Genomic DNA, 20,379 nt, shown 5'->3' on the forward strand with positions numbered 1-20,379 from the left:
AGTTCTTGATTCACATAATGATGAAGCCTAGCATGGATGATTTTAAACATGACCTTACCAGCTTGGGAAATGAGTACAATTGATGGCTGCACATTCTTGGTACTACCCTTCTTGGGAATTAGGATGAGGATTGACCTTTTTCAGTCCTGTGGCCACTGCTGAGTCTTACAGATTTGCCAACATAATGAATGCAAAATCTTGATGGCATCGTCCTTTAGAGATTTGAATATTCTTCTGGAATTCCATTGCGTCCATTAGCTTATTAACAGCAGTGCTTCTTAAGGCCCACTTGACTTTGCACTCCAGAATGTCTGGATCTGGGTGACTACCACGCCATCGTAGTAATCCATTCACTAAGATTTTTTTTTTTTTTTTTTATAGTTCTTTGGTGTATTCTTTCACCTCTTCTTGATCTCTTTAGCATTTACTAGGTCTCTGCCATTTTATCCTTTATTGTGATCATCTTTGGGCAGAATGCTCCCTTGATGTTTCCAGTTTTCCTGAAGACATCTCTAGTCTTTCCCCTTTGTTGTTTTCTTGTGTTATTAAGCTTTGTTTCATTGAGAAGGCCTTCTTATATCTCTCCTACGTATTCTTCAAAGCTCTGTGTTTAATCTGATGTACCTTTCCCTCTCTCCCTTGTTTTTCACCTCTTTTCGTTCTTCTGCTATTCAGAAAGCCTCCTCAGATAACCACTTTGCCTTCTTGCTTTTCTTTTTCTTTGGGATGGTTTTTTTCCACCTCCTGCACAATATTATGTACCTCTGTCAATAGTTCTTCAGGCACACTGTTATCTAGATCTAGTCCCTTGAATCTATTGTTATCTCTACTGCAAATTCGTACAGGATTTGATTTAAGTCATAAATGTCTGTCTAGTGTTTTTCATGGTTTCTTTAGTTTAAGCCTGAATTTTGCTACGGGAGGTTGGTGATCTGAGCCACAGTCAGCTCCCAGTCTTGTTTTGCTCATTGTATATAGCTTCTCCATCTTCCGCTACAAAATGTAATCATTTTGATTTCAGTATTGACCATTTGGTGATGCCCATGTGTAAAGTTGTCTGTGTGTGTTGTTGAAAAGAGTATTTTTTTTTATGACTAGTGCATTCTCTTGGCAGAATTCAGTCAACCTTGCCTGCTTCATTTTGTTCTCCCAGGCCAAACTTGCCTGTTACTCAGGTATATTTTGACTTCTACTTCTGCATTCCAATCTCTGATGATGAATAGAATATCTTTTTAGGTGTTAGTTCTAGGAGGTCTTGAGAAGGCAATGGCACCCCACTCCAGTACTCTTGCCTGGAAAATCTCATGGCAGAGGAGCCTGGTAGCTGCAGTCCATGGGGTCGCTAAGAGTTGGGCATGACGGAGCGACTTCACTTTCACTTTTCACTTTCATGCATTGGAGAAGGAAATGGCAACCCACTCCATGTTCTTGCCTGGAGAATCTCAGGGACAGGGGAGCCTGGTAGGTGCCGTCTATGGGGTTGCACAGAGTTGGACACGACTGAAGCGACTTAGCAGCTAGGAGGTCTTCTAGGTCTTCACAGAACTGATCAACTTCAGCTTTTTCAACTTTGGTAGTAGGGACATAGACTTTGATTACTGTGATGTTGAATGGCTTGCCTTGAAAACAAACTGAGATCATTCTCTCATTTTTGAGGTTGCACCCAAGTACTGTGTTTCAGACTTTTGTTGATTATGAGGGTTACTTTGTGTCTTCTATGGGATTCTTGCCCACAGTAGTAAATATAATGGCTATTTGAATTCAATTCGCCCATTCTCAACCATTTTAGTTTGCTGATTCCTAGGATGTCATTGTTTATTCTTACCATCTCCTGCTTGACCATGTCTGATTTTCCTTTATTCATGGACCTAACATTCAGGTTCCTATACAATACTGTTCTTTGCACCATTTTATTTTACTTTCATCAACAGACACATCAACAACTGAGCATCATATTTGCTTTGGCCAAGCTGCTTCATTCATTCTGGGGCTATTGGTAATTCTTCTCCACTCTTCCCAGTAGCATACTGTAAGCATTAGTAATAATGGGTAATATCTATTGATCTGCTGTAAATTCTACATGTACTGATTTATTTTGTACTCTATCAATGTTATGAGGTACCCACCTTTATAATTATGGTATTATAGTCTGAGAATTTAGGAAGCTAAGGCAGAGTAAGTTTAGTAACTTGCCCAGTTGGCAGAGCTAGGTAGGACTTTGCCCAGGCTGCCTGTCTTTAATCCTCCATTTTTTTTTTTTTTTGCTGTGCTAGTTCTTCATTGCTGCTTGCAGACATTCTCTGCTGCTGCTGCTGCTTAGTCACTTCAGTCATGTCTGACTCTGTGTGACCCCATGGACTGCAGCCTACCAGGCTCCTCCATCCATGGGATTTTCCAGGCAACAGTACTGGAGTGGGGTGACATTGCCTTCTCCCAGACTTTCTATAGTTGCAGCAAATGGACTATTGCCGGGAGCCGGCATATTGCATATTGAGTGCATATTGCATATTGCATATTGAGTGCAGCACTTTCCACAGCATCATCTTTCAGGATCTGGAATAGCTCAACTAGAATTCTATCACTGCCGGGAACAGGAGCTCCGCCCATGGCAAAGGTCATGAGGAAGGAGGCTTGGCATACGCAAAGGTGGGATCGAGCCTCAGGAGTCCCCCTGGAAATTCTCAAGCATCTACCCCCAAAACCAGAGTCTGCCTACTTTCTGCTTTGTGCTTTCACATACACCTCTGACTTTACGGGGGTCTGTCCCCCACTACCTCTCTCTGAAAAAAGAGTTAGCTTACAGCTCCAGTTAATAATTCCTGGGTGTGACAGTGTTTAACCTACAAACTCCTTTGGATATCCTCTAGCCTGCCTGAATAGGTTTTTCCGGCCACATGTGATTGTTCAGAGCTTCCCAACTGTGAGAGGCAGGAGATGTTCTAAACGGTCTAAACACAGATTCCTTTGAGTAGTTAAAAGATTGATTAGAAATTGTATTGGTGAAGGGTTTTTCACTTATTGGACCAATGTTTGCTGCTAAGTCTCCATACTCCTTACCTACTGTGTCCTTGGCAGTGTATTGATTGATATAATGGGTGTATAGAAATGTAAGTAGTAGCCTCAATGTTTGTAACCTTGGACCCTTGAGTTAATTCTTTTCTTGATTGAGCCCACTTCACCTTTGCCCTATAGGAATGCAACTCTGTCCAATGCTTTTTTGGAGGCTGGCGCCTGACTTTGGAATAATCACCTTTAGAGAAAAATAAGTTTCTTAAAATGTTAACAGGCCTTCTGGCCAGAAGATGATGTAATTCACCTGAACTTTTGCATATGATAAGTTTGAAAGCCTGGCTTCGATTAGGACCAGGAACTGTTGTCCTGTTCTGCGACCTTCCACCCCTTATCCTCCCATTATCCTCTATGCACTAACTTAAGGTATAAACTACTTTGGAAAATAAAGTGCGGGCCTTGTTCACCGAAACTTGGTCTCCCCATGTCACTCTCTCTCTCAAATTCTGGCTGAGTCTCCATCTGGAGCGCAGAACCCGCCATGCTTGCTAATTATGCCTGGGCTTCTAAGATCCGACCGGGGAGGCCTCAGTGTCTCCTCTCCTTCGGGAGAACGGAAGGACGCCTGCGGCCTACGTAAGTGGTGCAAACTTCTTGTCTTGAAGTTTTATTGGTCTCCCGCGTAAACCAAGCTACTCAGCCTCTTTTCTCCACTGAATTTTCCTACTGAGCTATCCTCATTCTATTACTCTTTATATCCTTAATTAACGTTTAATTAAGCAGTTATTTCCTGATCCTCGCCTACGCCGTCTCTCCTTCGAATACCCTGGATCAGCCGGGGCTTGACCCTGGCAGACTATCTCTTTATTGCAGTGCATGGGCTTCTCATTGCCATGGCTTCCCTTGTTGTGGCTCTTTAGCTCTAGAGACACAGACTTCAGTAGTTGTGACATGCAGGCTCTGTAGTTGAGGCTTGTGGGCTTTAGAATGTGGCCTCAGTAGTTGTGGCACATGGGTTTACTTACTCCATTCCATGTGGGATCTTCCTGAGGCAGGGATCAACCCATGTTCCCTGCATTGGCAGGTGGATTCTTAACCACTGGACCACCAGGGAAGTACCAAGCCTCCAATTTTTTGTTTTAAAAATTTCAAATTACAGGAACATGAAAGGAATAATATGATGAAGACATATACACCTTCACCTGGATTCATCAGCTATTATGTCTTCCTGTTTTTTCTTCCTCTCTTTTAAAAGTCTATATTTGATGAATTGTTTGTAAGTTGAAGAAATGTTTATTTGAAAGTTAGAATCACTTTTTAAAATTTAATTTTGTTTTTAACTTTACAATATTGTATTGGTTTTACCATATATCAATATGAATCCACCACAGGTATACACACGTTCCCCATCCTGAACCCTCCTCCTTCCTCCCTCCCTGTACCATCCCTCTGAGTTGTCCCAGTGCACCAGCCCCAAGCATCCAGTATCCTTCATCAAACCTGGACTGGCGACTCGTTTCATATATGATATTATTCATGTTTCAATGCCATTCTCCCAAATCATCCCACCGTCTCCCTCTCCCACAGAGTCCACAAGACTGTTCTATACATCAGTGTCTCTTTTGCTGTCTCATATTACGGGTTATTGTTACCATCTTTCTGAATTCCATATATATGTGTTAGTATACTGTATTGGTGTTTTTCTTTCTGGCTTAAACATATAAATATATACCTTGTGAGAACAGGACATTCTCTTATATGTCCTAATACAGTTATCTCAATCAATAAATTTAATAGTAATATTACACTGTTATCCAGGATATTTTCAGATTCACTAGTTATAATTCCTAGTTATTTTTGTTTACCCCTTCTACTATCCTTTTTCCCATTTTAATACTTAATTATAACTTGATTTATGATTACACTACAGAAAACCTTTATATTCGTATATTCTCATAGCCATCCCTGATTTATAAATGAAAACAGAGTCTCAGAAAACATCATTTTCTGAAAACATTTCCTCTAACAACACTTTTTCCTCATAAAGTGGATATGGACAAAATCGAAGGAAAGTAGAAAACCAAATTAGTGATGAGATGTCATCCAAGTCAGGGGCAAGTGTGAGTCAGGATGTGTCTTAAGAAAGTCAACCACTTGTACCACAGTCCAAGTCTTACCCTTTAGATTGTGTGTACTTCTCAGGATAATGCTGCATAACAATACCATATTAATTCTAACTCAGAATTCCCCTTTCTTGGGATTGGACTCCATCAATAGCACAATTCAGGTTTACATTCATAGATATGTTCCATCATTTAGGATACCTGAAAATAAAAAAAATGAAAATACTCCTCACTAACCCTTGGTGTGTTATTATCTGACATTATAATGTGTCAGATAACTTATCGGCCATCACTCATCAATCTGTTGGTCTCTTAATTTCAAGTGCATTTTGTCTTTGTTCTTTAAGTATAGCCCGAGTTTGGTTCATGCTCTATAATATTTTTCCAAAGTAAAATATTTATTTAATTGACCCCTACCACCAAACGTACTTTTCAAGTATCTGTGGTAGTCAAAAAATTTGTTTTTCCTCTAATAAGTACAATTTTATGAAGATAGATTAATATAGACATCACCTATATCCATATTCTGGGGGAAATAAGGTGTTGTGTCTTATTTTCATATAATGAGTTTTCATATGAAACTCCGTGAATGAGTTTTCATTCACTGTAAGACATTTATGACACTGAGGAAAATGCATTTGATTGGTCCACTATTTATAGAATTAAACTTGGGAAAGAGTTGTTATCAAAATAGGCTCCAGTTGCCATTGTTTTGAATTTGCATATTGTAAACTTCAACAAATGGTAAAGTGTTGGTAAGATTATATCTTCAGAGAAAAAGACTTACTGTAAATATTTTTAAAGTTTTTCTTTAGTGTACCAACTCCTATGCAAAGTGTACTTTGGGAAACTTGACTCAACCATAAAGATCATTTTAACTTTTCTGTTGAAACCACACTGGGAGAAATGGCTTCATTTTTTGAGAGACTTACTTAACTAATCCCTAGGCAGGGTTTCTGGTGTATATCCTGTAGCAGGGATGGAGGACACTGAGGTCTTTCTGTCCTTAGTTGACTCCACCATCTTTCTCAGTGAATGCTCATTGGAAAGAGCTCTTCCTATCACCCTGGCTGTACATGCAATATGTGTAAGAAGTCCTGAGGACATCAAAGCTCTAATGTCTAAGAGGTTTGTCTACTTTAGTAATAGTTTGCTTAGGAAAAAGTCATTCTTTCTGTACCTACAGGTGCAACTTAAAGAAGCTATTGAAGGTCTTCCTGGTAAAATGAATGCTGAATTAGCAGAATCCGGGTTGAACTTGAGTTCTGGACAGAGACAATTGGTGTGTCTTGCTAGGGCTATCCTCAGAGAAATCGGATATTGATTATTGACAAAGCCACATCGAATGTGGATCCAAGGTATGGAGCTGAGACCGGGAAACCTTGAATCTGACTTGTCAGTGTGGTAAATGGAAAACATTTAGTGATGCTTAGAAATGTTTCTAAGTGCTCTCTTAGTCCAATGGATATCTTTTGATAATATCAATTCCAGAAAACAAAGGAAAAAACCAAGACATTTTGTATGGCATTAATGTTGTTATGAGGCATCCTGAGAGAGCTATATTCCTAAATCCAGCTCCTTATAGTTTCAAGCAATTTTGAGGGAAGATTATTTTCCATCATTTTATGAAAAAGAGTAAATTTCTAAATAGATTTTTATGCTTAGTTTTTTAGGAACAAGATTATATGTTAACATACTGATTTTTAGAAACATTATAAAAATATCATATATTTTTAAGTCTTAAGTCTGCTTGTCATGTCTTTACTGAACTATATTAACTTTTTTTAAATATAGAACTGATGAGTTAATACAAAAAACAATTCATGAGAAATTTTCCCAGTGCACTGTGCTAACCATCACACACAGTTTGAGCAACGTCATTGACTGTACACGGATAATGGTAAGACCCTACCATTTTAGCTTTTTTCATTTATGTTAAGTTTTTCAGCATATCCATCCTTGTAAAACTTGATAGGAACCTCCAGTAATTTAATTTTCTCTTAGTTTCTCCTCTCATTCCTGAAAATTGTTGTTGTTCAGTCGCTCAGTTGTGTCCGACTCTTTGCGACCCCCTGGACTTTGGCATGCCAGGCCTCTCTTTCCTTCACTATATCCCATAGTTTGTTCAAATTCATGTCCATTGAGTCAGTAATTCCATCCAAACATCACATCCTCTGTCATCCCCTCCTCCTCCTGCCTTCAACTTTCCCAGCATCAGTGTCTTTTCCAATGAGTAGGCTCCTCACATCAGGTGGTCAATCTATTGGAGCTTAAACTTCAGCAGCAGTCATTCCAATGAATATTCAGGGTTAATTTCCTTTAGGATTGACTGGTTTTATCTTCTTGAAGTCCAAGGGACTCTAAAGAGTCTTCTCTAATACCACAGTTCAAAAGCATCAATTCTTCAGCACTCTGCTTTATTTATGGTCCAATTCTCACATCTGTATTTGACTACTGGTAAAACCATATATTTGACTATATGGACCTTTGTCGGTAAAGTAATGTCTCTGCTTTTTAATATGCTGTCTAGGTTGGTCATAGCTTTTCTTCCAAGGAGCAAGTGTCTTTTAATTTCATGACTGCAGTCATGGTCTGCAGTGATTTTGGAGCCCAAGAAAATAAAAGCTGTCACTATGTCCATTGTTTCTCTGTCTATTTGCTGTGACGTGTAGGATTGGATGCCATGATCTTAGTCTTTTGAATGTTGAGTTTTAAGCCAGCTTTTTCACTCTTCTCTTTCACCTTCATCCAGAGGTTTTCAGTTCCTCTTTGCTTTCTGCTATAAGGGTGGTGTCATCTGTGTCATATCTGTGGTTATTGATATTTCTCCCAGCAATCTTGATTCCAGCTTGTGCTTCATGCAGCCCAGCATTTTGCATGATGTTCTCTGGATATAAGTTAAATAAGTAGGGTGACAATATACAGCCTTGACATGCTTCTTTCCCAATTTTGAACCTTATTAGTACTGTTTGCTTTAGAAATACAGACATACCTTGTTTTATTGCACTTCCCAGAACTGCATTTTTTACAACTTGAGAGCTTATCATGACCCTGCTTCGAAGTCTATGGGCATCATTTTCCCAACAGTGTTTGCTCATTCCATGTCTCTGTCTCACCTTTTGGTAATTCTCACTATATGTCAAACTTTTCCACAATCGTTATAGCTGCTCTATAATTCTAGTTACTGTATAATTTCACAAACTATGGAAAATTCTTAAAGAGATAGGAATACCAGACCACCTTACCTTCCTCATGAGAAATCTGTATGCACGTCAAAAAGCAACAGTTAGAACTGGACATGGAACAACAGACTGGTTCCAAATTGGGAACGGAGTATGTCAAGGCTGTATATTGTCACCCTGCTTATTTAACTTATATGCAGAGTACATCATGAGAAATGCCAGGCTGGATGAATCACAAGCTGGAATCAAGATTGCCAGGAGAAATATCGATAACCTCAGATATGCAGATGACACCACACTTATGGCAGAAAGTGAAGAACTAAAAAGCCTCTTGATGAAAGTGAAAAAGGAGAGTGAAAAAGTTGGCTTAAAGCTCAACATTCAGAAAATTAAGATCATGGCATCTGATCCCATCACTTCATGGCAAATAGATGGGGAAGAGTGGAAACAGTAATAGAATTGTTGGGCTCCAAAATCACTGCAGATGGTGATTGCAGCCATGAAATTAAAAGATGCTTGCTCCTTGGAAGGAAAGTTATGACCAACCTAGACAGCATATTAAAAAACAGAGACATCACTTTACCAACAAAGATCTATCTAGTCAAATTATGGTTTTCCAGTAGTCATATATGGATGTGAAAGTTGGACTATAAAGAAAGCAGAGTGCTGAAGAATGGATGCTTTTGAACTATGGTGTTGGAGAAGACTCTTGAGAGTCCCCAGGACTGCAAGGAGATCCAACCAATCCATCCTAAAGGAAATCAGTCATGAATATTAGTTGGAAGGACTGATGCTGAAGCTGAAACTCCCCACCTGATGTGAAGAACTGACTCATTGGAAAAGACCCTGATACTGGGAAAGATTGAAGGTGGAGGGAGAAGGAGATGACAGAGGATGCGATAGTTGGATGGCATGACCAAGTCAATGGACATGAATTTGAGTAAACTCTGGGACTTGGTGATGGTCAGGGAGGGCTGGCGTGCTGCAGTCCATGGGGTTGAAAAGAGTTGGACACAACTGAGTGACTGAACTGAGACAGATTCAGGTATTTTTGAACTCTTTAGAGAAAGCTGCCCTTAGCAATGATTCACAGTAGTAAACAAAAGATTAACAGGAAAATGGCCTTTATGCCACTTAATAAATGTTTCCAGTTAAATACAAAGGATGAAATTAGCTGCAGTATCTGGATGTGGAAAAACAATCCATGTCTTGTTTAGAGTTCCAGCATATTCTCTTCTTTTTTAAAAAAATTAATCTTATTTATTAATTTTTCCCTGTGCTGGGTCTTCCTTGCTGTGTGGTCTTTTCTCTAGTTGCAGTGAGTGGGAGCTACTCTTCATTGCAGTATGCAGTCTTCTCATTGCATGGCTTCTCTTGCTGCAGAACACAGGCTCTATGTATGTGGGACCAGTAGTTGTGGCTCCCAGGTTCCAGAGCATAGGCTCTATAGTTATGGAGCATGGTCTTAGTTGTTCTGTGACATGTGGGATCTTCCTGGACCATGGATCAAACTCATGACTCCTGCAATGGCAGGCAGATTCTTTTACCACTGAGCCACCAGGGAAGCCCATCCAGCATATTCTCTTAAGATACATTTACTCTAAATATGACCTAAATGAATTAAATATCACTGAACATCAAAACTATTTTTAAATTTGTATCACCTTTTTCCCCTCCAGAACCATTAACCACAGTCACTAATACGCAGAAAGAGTTGAGAGCCCCTTCCTCTCCCTTTCAGTTTCAAATTAGCAGACTTACTAATGAGCAATAAAAGGGGTAAAAGGCAGGAAGCTGAGAAAAGAAAGGGGAAGAAAGATAGTTTGTGAAAACAGATTCAGATCCTAGGCAGTTCAGGTTGGGCTGGCCCTGTGTGCTCTGCAGGCTGTAATCACAGGAATTTGAAGCTCAATTTCTTACTTGCTTCTTTAGTCTTGTCCAAAGAGAAAACTGGTTTTTATAAATTTCTTCTGTGCAGAGCAGTCCTGCAAAAGCTGCTTATGTACCAGATCTTTTTACCAGGCTTTCACTCGGAAAAGTAAACTACACCACATCCAACTTCATGAAGCATCCCAACCTCTCAGATAAGGGATTCTGCTCCTCTTAGCAGCTGACATAATCCAGGACCCTAAAGAAGTCCCAGAAGCACTTACTCTTTTCCTCAAATATTGCTTGAATTTCCAAATCAACTTGGCCATTAATTTGTTGTCAGGGCACTGCCCTTTCATTTATATGACATCAACCTACTTTTTAGATAAATGGACTTTGATTTTCTTGAATCAAGTTATTTTCCAACTCAATGTATCTGTATAAATTGCTTGAAAGCTCAGAGCCTGAGAGCTAAAAGCAGTAGGTAAAGATAACAACACCAAATGCTCTGGGCAGAATGTAAGATGCTACAGAGTGCCAGTAATCCTAGTCTAAAACTTTTGTTTTCTTCCTTTCCTATAATATTATAATATTAAATGGTTGGCTTAGGCCTTTGCCTAGTAAAACAAGGTAATCGAGCCATTTAAACACCAGCCAGTCATACCATCTAAACAGATTCTCTCTATTCTCCCTGTGCTGCCTCTTTTTGAAATACTGTCTGAGTTATAATATGTTCCTGGGAGACATTGTGTGCTAATGGCTTTCTTTCTGCTGTTCAACAGGTTTTGGATTCAGGGAGACTTAAAGAATATGATAACCCATATGGTTTGCTGCAAAATAAAGACAAACTATTTTATAAGATGGTACAACAACTGGGTGAGACCGAGGCTGCTGCCCTCACTGAAAGGGCAAAACAGGTGAGCCTGCTGTGGGAAGTTGTAATTAAAGTTCATCTCCAGGGTTCACCCTTCACATGAGTTCCACCAGGGGTCTGATAACAAGCACTCTGTGCCCTTATAAGCCTCCAGAGAGGAAGCTTCATGACTGGGTCTTAACAACACATGGCAGATAGAAGGCAGGTCTGCTGAGAATCTGCAGCAGTGCTGTGAGTGGGGTCGGGATATGTGCTCTTCTGTGTGACCACACCTGTGCCTGAGAGAGAGATGTCAAATTGGACTTTCCACATTTTGGACCCTGGATTCAGATTCTAGAGAGAACAGAACACCCATTTTGCAGACCCTTTACGTTTATTCTGATTGCTGACAAAGAATATCCAGGAAATTTGAGAGTTTAAGGAAAATTTTGGAATATTTTGGTTCTAGGAAGACTTTACAGGGAAAGGTGTAGGCCTGTTCTGTTTTCTAATCTGTAAAGAAAATGCCAACCCAATACTGTCAATTTCTCCCTAATTCCTTGTTGTTTAGAATTAGGTCCATTTGCCTCCCATGCTTCCTCTACCTTCTAGAAGATGTAACTGTCTTCAGGACAAATCAAGAACTTACAATAGCTTCACACTGTAGTCTGAATGATGCTTGAAGGTTTACAAAGCACTTTCACAGAGATGAGGTGTATGAAGCACTAAGCTCTGTGCATGGGTAACATTCAGGTCACATGACATCTTCCTAAAAATGATGAGGTGGTAACTGATGTCTGGTTTAGGAGACTTAGCCATTGTCATACAGCCATCTGTAATTTGAAACAAGGTGGGAGTGGGAATAGGGTTGATGAGAAGATGGAGGGAGAGAAGGGAGGTCTGGTGTTCTTGCCCCTTATCATTCATGGCTTGGGATGGGATGAGGCTTCCAGCTGCCTGTGGTGAGGTTTCCCATTGAAAATTTATCTCTGTTAGATTATGGATATATTTTCCCTTCTTCATACTTTTCTGCATTTCCTAGATTTCATTTGTAAGTAGAAGAAGTTTACTAAATATTTCTTAAAGAAAACATGTCCCAATATCTTAAGTACTTCTATATGAAAGCTTTATATGAATTGTTGTCTAAGTTCCCTCTACCAGTGTCTCATCTCAGTCCTCCTTAGAAAGGAGGAAATGCCGAGCAGGACCTTCCACTGTTCACAGGTAGGAAATTGCCTGGGTCGCAGAGCTGGCTGAAGAGGTGGCAGAGTTAGAGTTCATACTTAGGCTTAGGGACAAGGAAGTCTGTGTTCTGAACTTTTCATAAGTACTTATATTGTGTGCAAATGTTGAGAAGCTGAACAAAGAACTCTGTATTTTTCTGCCTGAAATTCACAAAGTGCTTTCATCTACTAGAGTATCTCCTAGTCAGAGCTTCCCTCCTGAGACCAAGAGACCCAGGAACCTCCCAAACCCTTTTGATCTTTTGACCTTATGCTTTTCGCATCAAAAATAGTTGTACCCACCTATGTGTCAAAGTCTTCATTTAGAAACTATATTATCATTATATATTATTAAGACATTGAGTAATGAGAAATAGATCACAGAACTTTAGATAGGTCCATATATCATAAGATAATAGGATTCAACACCCTCACTTTATAGGTGAGGAAACTAAGGCCCTTTAGAAGGAAGGTTCAGTTCAGTTCAGTCGCTCAGTCGTGTCCAGCTCTTTGTGATCGCATGAATTGCAGCACACCGGGCCTCCCTGTCCATCACCAACTCCCGGAGTTCACTCAGACTCACGTCCATTGAGTTGGTGATGCCATCCAGCCATCTCATCCTCTGTCGTCCCCTTCTCCTCCTGCCACCAATCCCTCCCAGCATCAGGGTCTTTTCCAATGAGTCAACGCTTCGCATGAGGTGGCCAAAGTACTGGAGATTCAGCTTTAGCATCATTCCTTCCAAAGAACACCCAGAGCTGATCTCCTTTAGTATGGACTGGTTGGATCTCCTTGCAGTCCAAGGGACTCTCAAGAGTCTTCTCCAACACCACAGTTCAAAAGCATCAATTCTTTGGCACTCAGCTTTCTTCACAGTCCAACTCTCACATCCATACATGACCACTGGAAAAACCATAGCCTTGACTAGACGGACATTTGTTGGCAAAGTAATATCTCTGCTTTTCAATATGCTATCTAGGTTGGTCATAACTTTCCTTCCAAGGAGTAAGCGTCTTTTAATTTCATGGCTGCAATCACCATCTACAGTGATTTTGGAGCCCCAAAAAATAAAGTCTGACACTGCTTCCACTGTTTCCCCATCTATTTTCCATGAAGTGATGGGACCAGATGCCATGATCTTCATTTTCTGAATGTTGAGCTTTAAGCCAACTTTTTCACTCTCCTCTTTCACTTTCATCAAGAGGCTTTTTAGTTCCTCTTCACTTTCTTCCATAAGGGTGGTGTCATCTGCAAATCTGAGGATATTGATATTTCTCCCCGCAATCTTGATTCCAGCTTGTGCTTCTTCCAGCCCAGCATTTCTCAGGATGTACTCTGCATATAAGTTAAATAAGCAGGGTGACAATATACAGCCTTGACGGACTCCTTTTCCTATTTGGAACCAGTCTGTTGTTCCATGTCCAGTTCTAACTGTTGCTTCCTGACCTGCATGCAGGTTTCTCAAGAGGCAGGTCAGGTGGTCTGGTATTCCCATCTCTGTAAGAATTTTCCACAGTTTCCCTATGTATATAACTAGTGTTAAGCTGGTTTGCAGCAGATACAGAATTAGAAATCTGTTCTTTCAGTGAATGTTTTAAGTCTAGTGTAACATACATATGGAAGCAGACATAGGTCACAGAGTTAGAAATCTTGTGATTCCTGTCTAGTAATCCTGCACCTACTCTAACGATATTAATGGTAAGTTACATTTGTATAGTTCTTTATCATTTCTTCTACATCGTTCTCACATATATGATTTCACTTAATCTCATGATGGTCCATTTTTATTCATGTCATGGATGAGGAGATTGGGTCCAGGGCTCACCTAAGGTCACAGAGCTGATCCAGGGTGCACAAAGCGGGAATTGCTGGGGGAGGCTGAGTGCCACCTTAAGTACTATGTTCTGTGTTGAGTCTGAGAACACTGCTCCTTTCACATAGTAGCCAAGGTGGGGCCATCACCCAAGTTCACAGAGTGCAGAACCTCACTTTTGGATTTCAGTCCTACACCTGGGTCAGGTCACCTCTTCAGAAATCCATTTCTTGATTCCCATTCCAGTGGAATATTTTCTTGGCATTATTTCTGCATACTCTGCATCCTTTTAGGTAAGCTGTCAGATTATCAATTTTTTGAATGTGCAAGCATCAGATACCAATGCATTGTTCAGAGTTATAACACTGGAAGCATTAGCCTAAATCAGCAAGTTTTTACTCTATATATGCCGTCTTCTCTCTGTGTCTCACATGGTCTTCCTTCTGTGTGCCTGTGTCCTGATCTCCTCTTCTTATAAGAGCTCCAGTCTGTTAGGTTAGGACCCACCTGTATGACTTCATTTTAACTTTATTGCCTCTTTAAATACCCTGTCTCCAAATACAGTCACATTCTGAGGTACTAGGGGGTTTAGGACTTCAACATGTAAAAATTGGAGGGGACACAGTTCACCTCAAAGTATGAATGCCTATCGTCCATTCTGTTCTGTGATGAAGCAAATCTGGTTGAGGTTTTCTGAAGTTTCTTTGTTCCCAGTGTGTAACAGAGGTGTCAATTTGTCTATTCAGGAAATCACCTAATAGAGTCCAGAAGTTATAAAATCCTCATATTCTAGCTCGAGGAGCCTGGACCAGTTTGAATAGATGGAGGAGGCACTTAGCATCCATGTGGCCTTGTGTCCCCAGGTCTCTGAACCTCAGGTCTTCACCTGTGTGTAAAGCAGGGATTACAGTCCTGCAGGCTTCTTCAGTTTATCATGGGGATCAGATGATAGAGCACATGCTTACGTACTTTGAGACTGTAGAGCATTTTACAGTGTAAAAGTGTGATCATTTTTCAAAAGGTCATAGACAGAAGCCTTGCATCTCAATAATAAAAAATATACCCACAGTTCTTCTAAGTAACTTTAGAGACTCTAAATCAGGGATCCCCAACCTCTGGACTGCAGTCTGGTGCTGGTCCATGGGCACACAGCAGGAGGTGAGTGGTGGGCAAAGGAGCAAAGCTTCATTTGCTGCCCCATCACTCACATTACACCTGAACCTCCCCCACTCCCCTCCCACCCCTGTCCTGTCTGTGGACAACTTGTCTTCCATGAAACTGGGTCCCTGGTGCCAAAAAGGTTGGGGGCCACTACTCTAAATAATTAAAATGTATTTTAATAATGTTTTAAAACAAATGATACATCTACTGCTAGAAAAGGTAAACACTTTAAAAAATACTTTTAAAAAAATTATAAGCAAAAAGTAAATCACTTTCCATTCCTGTCATTACAAGTTCATCCCCAGGTGGAGCCCCAGCACCACTGCTGACTGTTCTGTGTGTCAGGAAGAACTTGTGAATATGTGGTCTTCTGGTTTTTAAGCACCAATGATAGTTGTTCTTTCCATATTGTATCTCATTATATTAGTACATACAGTTGTCTCATTCTTTTTCATGGCTACATGAAAAAGTGTTATGCTTTTTCCATGTCCTACTCCTTATTTTCAGTGCTTGTCAATCAGAGTTTATAAAATGTAGAGATTACAACCTGATATTGACATCCAAATTTGTTGTGCTCATTTTATGTGTGAAGATGAGAAACCCTTGGCAGGCACTATTAATAGATTTCACAGCCTCTTTGTCACCTTGTTTTTAACTTATCTCCAGGCTTTGAGTCAGTAAAATGATTTTACTTATCAGTTTACCCTAGTGACAAAACGGAATGATCAGAATGAATCAGAATCATCAGAACGCAAGTGTATCTACAAGTTGTTTGGCATTAAGTCAAGTCCCACTGAGGGAGGCTAGTTTCTCCATAGAATAAATACACCCCTGGTTTTTTAAATTGTGCCTCCACTAGTGATATGTTGTAGCCATGCGTTCCAGGAAACAAACTTACTCAGAAGGACAATGCAGATAGTGGAGTGCTGTTTATTAAACCGGCGGGCCCAAGGGAGAGTCTTCTCTTAGCCAAGGACCCCAACCAGTTTTTGTGAAAACCTTATATATCCTAAGCATTCGAGCCCAAACCCACCTCTCCAAAATTCCCTGAAACTAGTCTGAACAAAAGAAAAAGAAAGATACAATCAAAGTTAACCCATGATTCATAAGCCTTAAGCCTAGGTAGTTAAACAGTGAACAGTTATCAATAGGCTTGTGGTTATACCCCAATAAGCATAATAGAATGTATGATTCTATTCGGTCACACAGATAATTAGGGTATTCTTTTAGGCGATGTAGAGCCCTGGGGCTCTTCCTTCTGGGGACCTGGTTTTCCAGTTGGTATGTTGTTTCCATAGATACTGGGCATATAGCTCAAAGTCCACAGTTCGGCCCAAGATGGAGTCCTGCTTTCAAGATAGAGCCTGTTCTGTCTCCTCCTTCAGTATGATTTGCTTCACATGAAGAAATTAACCTAGAAATGTGTTGCCTTTGAAGGACTTTAAAATTCTTAACCATGTTGTTTTTGTCTTTTTCCCCCCTTAGGTGCACACTGAAAGGAAATAGCCAGATATTACAGTGACCGTGTGATTATAATATTTCCAGTGGACAGCCCTCAGCCTCCACAATTTTTGAGTCAATGTTCTGTTTCTACCATGAGTTCATGTCTATTCCAAAGGCATTTTTCCAATAGGTTTTTGCACTGCATAAATTATATTATACATTTTTTTATACCAGCAACAACTATTTACATATTCCAATATGTTAATCTATAATTTTTTCCTCCAACTTCACGCAGTGATTTCAAGCTCTTGCAAAATGATTTATTATGTTTATTTATATGTTAAACTATTTTCTTTCTTATCCAAATCAGAGGTTGCAGGCCATCAATAAAAGCTGTCTCCCAGGTTTTGTGTCTTGAGAGATGCCAGAGCCAAACTGATTTTCTAAGATTTGAGACAAAGTTGTCACAGACTATTTTTTTTACTGTTCCCAGAATTACGTACTACTTTCCAATTACATCAGGGATTCTGTTTACTTGAAGACTGTGGGAAGTTGCCGTTTTGTGTAACCACTTCCTTTAACAGACCTACTGTCCATTTTGCCACTCAAAGACCTCTAGTTAAAATACTACAGAAAAAACTAATAGGAAAAACATACCTGTAGTTTAAATGACATTATAGAAGAGAGGGTATCACCCTCCAAAAAGAAATATGTTTAAAATACAGAGGGACAATATTATGTGTTCTTCTCCTGTGTCTCCTGCATTGCAGGCAGATGCTTTACTGCTGAGCCATTGGGGAAGTCCTCTAAAAGAGAAGGAAGAGAAAATATGTTTTATCAAAGTAGGAACACTTCCAGGGTATTGCTAATGAAGGACAGCCATGTTCTAGACTGTCTTCTAGATAGAAGATTTTATTTTTTACATTTTCTAAAAATTGTGGTAAAGTATATATAGCATGAAATTTACCATATAGCCATTTTTGATCACACAGTTCAGTGGTATTAATCACATTCACAGTGTTGTGCAGCCACATTGTCTGGGTAACTTTTGGTAATTATGTGCTTCCTATTCAGTGTGTTATTTCTGCAGAGTCATTTTGGTAAGTTTCATTTTTCTAGGAGTGGATCTGTTTCCTGTGAGTTTTGAGCTTGATTGGCATAAATGTATTCACAATACCTTATATATTTAAACTGTAGCATCTCTGTGTTCTTCGGGCTTTTTAATTTTCTTTGAGCCTTCTCATTTTATTAACAACCTTGCATAACTTTTTTCCTGTTTTCAAAGAATCAGCTTTGTGCTTGATTGATGCTTTCTGTTTTGTTTTTCTTTCCCTAGCTCATCGTTTCATTCTTTCCTTCAACTTTTCCTTTACTTTCAGAATTTTTTCTCTAAATTCTTAAATTGGAAACAGATTAATAACACCATTATTTTTCTAATATAAGGATATAAAGCCAACATATTTTTCTGAGATCCACTTTAGCTGCAACCTGCAAGTTTTGATACTTACCACCAATCACTAGCCATAGTATTATGTATTTTCTAATTCCTAATTTAATTAACTATATCTTTTACCTATGAGTTATTCAGAAGTATAATGTTCTCTAAATTTTAAATGCTAATGAATTTTTTCTATTAGAATGAATTATGTCAAACTGCTAACATTCAGTCTTTTTATAAGCTATAAAATGGCACTTTCATATATTCCAACATAATAGTTTTCTTTTATTACTATATAACTTAATTTCATTTTGGTCAGACAATGTTAGATTGTGGATTTTAAACCAAAGGTAACCACATACACACAAAAGTCCTTATTTCTACCATTTTGTGTTTTATTTGGGGGTTTTAAAATGTTATAAATATGTGTGTAATCAGTAATTTTCAAATAAAATCCTCCCTGAGTACTGGAATGTTTTCTGATACGTGTTGCGTGCTGGTTCTCTGACATGCTTACTCGGATGGAGTTTAGTGCTGGGATGTGTATCAGGGGTGCCCTTGGGGTCAACACTGTGGAATCAAGAGGGAAGAAACAGGGTAGGGCAGAGGGAAGGATCAAGCTGCATCACTGGCCAGATGACCTGAGCTGACCCCGTGTGGATCTGGAGTGATGATGGCCCTTCAGGGTTGTCCTGACACGTCCACTGGCCAGGACTTTATACCTCTCCTGGATGGATCATCGTACGTAGGCTGCCCCTAGAGGGGCTGGTGGTTTAATGTTGCCCACTGGCAGCACTTACAGCAGTTGGACAACAAGTCCTTGAAGGGAGGTCAGGACAGCACGTCTCCATGTTCCCCCCACAGTATGTATCACAGCTCCAGAGGTGATGAGGGTGTACTGTGGGGGAAATTCTTGACTGATGTGTAAGTCAAAATGGTGACTTAGTGATTCTCCTCACTACCTTCTGGTATAAAAAACAGGGGAGAAGGTCCATGTAGGACAGAAATCCTCATTTTCAAGGGTTAGCCCAGTTTTCACCTCTTCTAAGAAGTCACCTTAAGATCAGTCATCATCCCAGGTAACTCGTACTTCTGTAATACCCTGAGCACCTCTCATGTGTTAAACTGAACCATGCTTGGTTAGTGTCCCATTGTCACCATCCTGAGATACTTTATTTGTAAACAAGGACCCTGTTCTTTCCACTGTGCACTGGGCCATCTAAATCATGGAGTCTGCCCTGTCTGTGAGTGTTCACACATGGTCTGTTTCCTCACTAAATCAAGTGAGAAAAAGACTTGGAATTGTGCCCTAGTCACTTTTTAATTACATCTTCCAGCACAGTGTCTGTCACACAGGGGTTGCTCAGTAAATATTTACTGGATGAATAAATGATGACTGAGAACAAACTTTCCTTCTAAACATTATAATTTTGAAATTTTAAGAGGTAGCCTGGGATAAGAGAAAGCCCTGGTTTTGGAGTCAGCCACACTGTTATGCCTGTCAGGTCTTTCTCTACTCCTCACTAGCAGTGTGGGTGCCCAAAGAATGTACTGTCCAGAGTGGGACACTTGAGAGTGAAAGGAAAATGATAACCAGCCAAGGTTCCAAGACAATAAACTGGCACCATCCTTAACAAAATGGGCTCTGGACACACCCTACAGTCATGTAACCATAGTTACATGCTTGGGTAAGTGTCTTACCCATTGAAATCTCAGCTTCTTTGAGAAATTAATCTAATTCCTGCTCTTGAACAGTTGCTTTGGTTGGGATGATGGATGGACCAAGAGCATCCAAAGACACAGGGTGGAATCATTGACCTTGGTGATTCCTAATCACCAAGAGAGGAGAGCAGGATGGGCATGGATGAAGGAGGTTTGTAGACTGTAGAAGATGTATTTGAGGAGGTCCTCATCTGATGGCCTAAACCAAACTGCTCTTCCTTCACATGTAGTTAAAATGACACAAGCACACAGGAAGGAGCACAAGTTCTGGAGTCAGCCTTCCAGGGACAAATACTGGCTCCTCTGGGCACTGACTGGGTTTGGATACATATTCTGCTACCTGTTAATCATGGGCTCTTAAGGTTGAGAAGTGCACCATGCTTCAGGGTCTTTATCTGAAGGTTGTGGTGGGGATAGTACAATTCTCAGAGCCCTGTTGCAAAGATTAACTATGACAGTGATGCTCCAGTGGGGTCTGTGCACTAGTGCCATGAACTCTTTGCAAATAGGTCTTAAAGAAGTACAGGAAATTTAATAAAGCTG

At 40.0% G+C, this 20,379-nt stretch overlaps 1 long non-coding RNA gene across 1 annotated transcript; it reads left to right on the forward strand.

The window, feature by feature from the left end:
- Window positions 1-6,157: 6,157 nt before the first annotated feature.
- On the forward strand, window positions 6,158-18,544 carry LOC113889431. The gene is made up of 4 exons (XR_003510260.1): window positions 6,158-6,490; window positions 6,927-7,032; window positions 10,966-11,100; window positions 16,719-18,544. It is a non-coding gene; the product is annotated as an uncharacterized LOC113889431 (long non-coding RNA).
- The last annotated feature ends 1,835 nt before the right edge of the window (window positions 18,545-20,379 follow it).

This window comes from Bos indicus x Bos taurus, unplaced genomic scaffold (assembly GCF_003369695.1).
Source record: "Bos indicus x Bos taurus breed Angus x Brahman F1 hybrid unplaced genomic scaffold, Bos_hybrid_MaternalHap_v2.0 tig00478996_arrow_arrow_obj, whole genome shotgun sequence".
Lineage (NCBI taxonomy): Eukaryota > Metazoa > Chordata > Mammalia > Artiodactyla > Bovidae > Bos > Bos indicus x Bos taurus.